General features: G+C 45.1%; 1 pseudogene; it reads left to right on the forward strand.

Moving 5' to 3' along the window:
- Positions 1 to 4,604: 4,604 nt before the first annotated feature.
- LOC126207757 (5S ribosomal RNA) lies at positions 4,605 to 4,722 on the forward strand (annotated as a pseudogene).
- The last annotated feature ends 322 nt before the right edge of the window (positions 4,723 to 5,044 follow it).

Consider the following 5,044-nt stretch of genomic DNA (forward strand, 5'->3'; position numbering starts at 1 on the left):
ATTATCGCCGAAAAATGCGATTGAAAAATACTTAACGACCAGTGCAGTAGTAAATCAGCTGTCCAGTGGTCTTGCAACTGAAAGCCGCTCTCGGGGACACAACAGAGGGAGTATGAAACCGAGAAAAGTGGTGGAACATTCGCGAACAGTACGGACGGCGCAGCAAGAAAGAGATAATGCGGGGGCCAGCTGACTCAGTTCAGGGAACGAGCAGGAAAAAACGCGGTTACGGCCAGCAGTAAGCCAAGGCGAGAACCATTAGGGCGCGGTCGGCTACGTGAGTCACGCTTCGGAGGCTGCGGGCCCGCCTTCGGAGCCCGGTGAGCGCCGGGAACCGCCGAGGCTGGCCCTGAAGCTTCACAGAATATCGGCGGCGCTAGACCGTTCCTAGAAACAGCGGAGCGAACTCGTGCAAAGAGCGCGAAACGTGCACTGAACAGTGGGTCGCGTCCACGCACTAGGACTGCTGATATTTTAAAAAATATCCGGAATACGATTTATCGATATTTAAAAGCGTAACTTAGGCTGTAGACATATCGAGAAAAGTATCTATATATCGACGGAAGAAATATCGACCTACTGGCTTATAAAAACATCGGTTGCACATTGTAAATATACTGTCGGTTTTAGAGCTGTGTACGTAAGTGTTGATTCATTGTTAGATATTCTCTACGTCAAAAAGTTAGCAGCCTGCTTATCCCCCTTAGAGTAAGAACTCAAAGGCAAACGATGTATGTTCACCCTTGGCAATAATCACTTTGCTAACAATGACAACTGCATGTAAGTGGCACAGTGAAACGTGTGCGATGGGTCTGTCGTTGGGTTTCGTCACATATAGGTTTTGTCCGGAATACTGAATGTCTACTTCCCAGGCTTTACATTTCTGTAAACGCTAGCGGCCTAGCTTTTGTAATGTCAAAATTGAGTGGTGAAGTTAAGCGTTGCGGTTTTCCGTTAGTAGGGTCGAGCGCCGATTACGTCAGCGTTTCCCTCCGCACGTCTCCGACCACTGCGAAAACCTATCTTATCATTTAGATTTTCGTTCTTCGTTATCAGAACTGTTTTTGAAGAACGCCGATGTGAAGAAATAGCACACAAGTTGCGTTAAAATTGACAGTTTTTCACATCGGAAATTTTGTTATTCAATTAACACCGCCATCCCTAAGTGCAGTCACATTTCTTCTTTGTGCCACCTATACTTGGTTCACATAGTCGTAGAGAAAGACTGGACGCGATAAAAGCTCAAAAAGTAAGACTCCTTCACACAGCGAAAGTAAAATCATATGTTACTACAATTTCAAATATCTGCCGAAAATTGCGAAAAAATATAATTTAAAGTAAAAAAAATCGACATTCGATACTGCTATTTCGATACCGATTTGTCGGGAGAAGGAAAATCGCCGATATTTTTTGAAAAATTATCGATATAAAGAAATTTTATCAACAACCCTAGTATGCTCTGTGAAGATAATGCAGGGTAAAGTAGCAATACTTTTTCTGACACTGCGGTCCTAGCTAATGTCGTCCGCCATGCTGTTGCTGTTGGGCTGATGGATACGCGTATCTTATGAAAGGTAGGGATTTTAGTCTCAATAGAATGACGTCAAAGTGATAACTAGATTAAATGGTGGTATAATGTTTATGATGAAAATCGCACCTGCTGTCCTAACTGCAATTTCTTTCCCTAACTCCAGGTAAATGACAGCTTATCAGAAAATCTTCCCGTCTCTTTGGTCATGGCAGAATGGGAAATCGAAAATACAACAGGTGTTTGTCAGAAAATGTAGAATAAAAGACAGGGCGATGGCCACAAACAAGTAATACAGAAGTAGAAAGTCTGTTGATTTTTTATACACGGTTACTCCTTGATGATCTACGAATTTTCAGGGATGATGCAGAAGCGTAAATGTGTCAATTTAGGTTAAGGGACCCTAGTCCGAAAGCGATAGAGTCGAAATTTTTAAGCGAAAATCGTTTTCAGACACTGACAGTGGAATACATGTAACAGCACTGTTGTTGCTAAGACTGCAGGATAGGCAACATTCAGAGTTGGTCATATGAAAAAAAAACCTGTAGTAAACATGGGCACTTGTTCATCGTCGCTACTGTGAAATACATCTCCGCTAATGAATAAGTGACTATAGCTCTTAAGTTACGCATTTTAGATCCCATATTTACCGAAGTTCTTTTCCTTGTATTGTTCCATAGTACCTCCTCTAAAAATATAGAGACTAAAGAGCTTGCAGTAGAAGAGTTGTGTTTCACTGTATGGACAGTTAACAAGTGCTCGTAGCTCATGAGGCACGCATTTTGGAGCCATATTTACTAGATGTTTTTTTCTTGTTTTGGACCACAATTACATCTCCCAAAGTTGGCAAAGTTTAGCAGCAACAGTACCGCTGCATGTATTCTACTGTCACAGGTAGCAGAACAATTTTCACTTATAACACTCCACTCGGTCGTTTCCGGAGCAGGATCCCTAGATCCAAATTGGTACACTTACCCTTCTCCATTATCCCTGAAAGTTTGTAAGACGATCCCGGAATCATCCTATATAAGTATACGTCGAACCATTAAGCACAGGCAACCTTTACAGACTGAGCTAGCACCAACTGACAGTTTCGGATTTCACGTAGTATCGTCTGTCCTTCTCGGAAATATGAAACTTTCTAAAGATGAACAAAATGTTTGTCCAGCCCCTACGGAGTGCATAATGGTGAAAGCGCGGGAAACAACTCTGAAAGCAAGATGAGAGATATTGTTGACCATGACAGAAAACGAGATATGAATGCAAAGGGCAGTTTGTGCGCTGATCCTTACGCATGCTGCGTCAGCGTATGGTGGCAGCCGGTTCGCAGAGCAGACGTCGTGCGCGCGTAATTTCAGCCATCGCAATAGTCGCGTGCATCCTCCCGCGACACGACAGCCCTAGAAAAACTGGTATAGGCATACTTATTCAAATACAGAGATATGTAAACAGGAGCAAGCCGGCACTGTGGTCGGCAACGCCTATATAAGACAACTGTCTCGCGCAGTTGTTAGATCGCTTACTGCTGCTAGAATGACAGGTTATCACCATTTAAGTGAGTTTGAATGTGATGTTACAGTCGGCGGACGAGCGATTGGACACAGCATCTCCGAGGAAGCGATAAAGTGGGGATTTTCCCGTACGACCATTACACGAGTGTAACGTGAATATCAGGAATCTGGAAAAATATCACATCTCCGACATCACTGCCGCCGGAAAAAGATCCTGCAAGAACGGGACCAATGACGACTGAAGAGAATCGTTCAACGTGACAGAAGTGCAAATTTCTGCCAGTTTCAATGCTGGGCCATCAACAAGTGTCACAATGGTGGGCCATCAACAAGTGTCAGTGTGCGAACAATTCAACGAAACATCATCGGAATGGGTTTTCGGAGCCGAAGGCCCACTCATGTACCCTTGATGACAACACGACACAAAGCTTTACGCCTCGCCTGGGCCTATCAACATCGATATTGGACTGTTGATGTCTGAAAACATGTTGCCTGGTCGGACGAGTCTCGTTTCAAATTGTATCGAGCGGATGGACGTGTACTAGTATGAAGACACCCTCATGAATCCATGGACCCTGGATGTCAGCAGAGGACTGTTAAAGCTGGTGGAGGCTCTGTAATGGTGTGGGGCTTGTGCAGTTGGAGTGATATGGGACACCTGATACGTCTAGATACTGCTCTGACAGGCGACACGTACGTAATCATCATGTCTGATCACCTGCATCCATTCATGTCCATTATGCGTTCCGACGGTCATGGGCAAATACAGCAGGACAATGCGACAAACCAGACGTCTAGAATTGCTACAGAGTGGCTGCAGGAACACTCTTCTGAGTTTAAACACTTCTATGAAACTCCCCATACATGAACATTATTGAGCACATATGAAAAGTCTTGCAACGTGTTGTTAAGAAGAGATCTCCATCACCTCGTACTCTTACGGATTTACGGACAGCCCTGCAGGATTCATGGTGTCAGTTCCCTCCAGTACTACTTCAGACATTAATCGAGTTCATGCCACGTAGTGTTGCGGCACTTCTGCGTGTTCGCGGGTGCCCTACATGATATTAGGCAGGTGTACCAGTTTCTTTGGCCGTTCAGTGTATAACAACTTGAGGCACATCCAACCCCAAGGTAGTAGATGCCAGTGCACAGTACAAGGTAAGGTGGCGACCGACTTCCGCGCTAATTTTTACAAGCGATGTAATATCAAACAACATGGACGAGAGCGTGCGACAGTGTATGGCTGGAGGGCTTGCCTCTGTTAGTTTTCATTGTTTCTGTGGTGCGTCTCCATCGGTAAAAATGTGTACCTCTGTTCACCACCGTTAAATGACACGGTGATAAGTACAGGGGCAGGACTGCCATCATTGGATGCTCTGTGTTAGGAGAAAAGATCACTTGGACTAGTAACTCGTGGGAAACTTTAGTCGATTGAGATGGGGGATGAAAGCACGTCGAAAAGCACTTGTGGCGATGTGTCTCACTCTCCAAAGGAGCAGCGTTGAGGCAGGTAGTATGAGATATTTACACGGAATGAAATAAAGTTCCTTGATTTTTCTGCAGGCAACGGCCTTGCCGCAGTGGCTAGACCGGTTCTCGTGAGATCACCGAAGTTAAGCGCTGTCGGGCGTGGTCGGCACTTGGATGGGTGACCATCCGGGCCGCCATGCGCTGTTGCCATTTTTTGGGGTGTTCTCAGCCTCGTGATGCCAATTGAGGAGCTACTCGACCGAATAATAGCGGCTTCGGTCAAGAATACCATCATAACGACCGGGAGAGCGGTGTGGTGACCCCACGCCCCTCCTATCCGCATCCTCCTCTGAGGATGACACGGCGGTCGAATGGTCCCGGTAGGCTACTCGTGGCCTGAAGACGGAGTGCTTTTTTTTTTTTTTTTTTTTTTTTTTTTTTTTTTTTTTTGAGCTTTCTGCAACCTTCAGTCACCTACGATCGCTACAAGAACATATTGTTTGATCACAAGCATCCGTTTGTTTGCGTGTAG

Source organism: Schistocerca nitens, chromosome 1 (assembly GCF_023898315.1).
Source record: "Schistocerca nitens isolate TAMUIC-IGC-003100 chromosome 1, iqSchNite1.1, whole genome shotgun sequence".
Lineage (NCBI taxonomy): Eukaryota > Metazoa > Arthropoda > Insecta > Orthoptera > Acrididae > Schistocerca > Schistocerca nitens.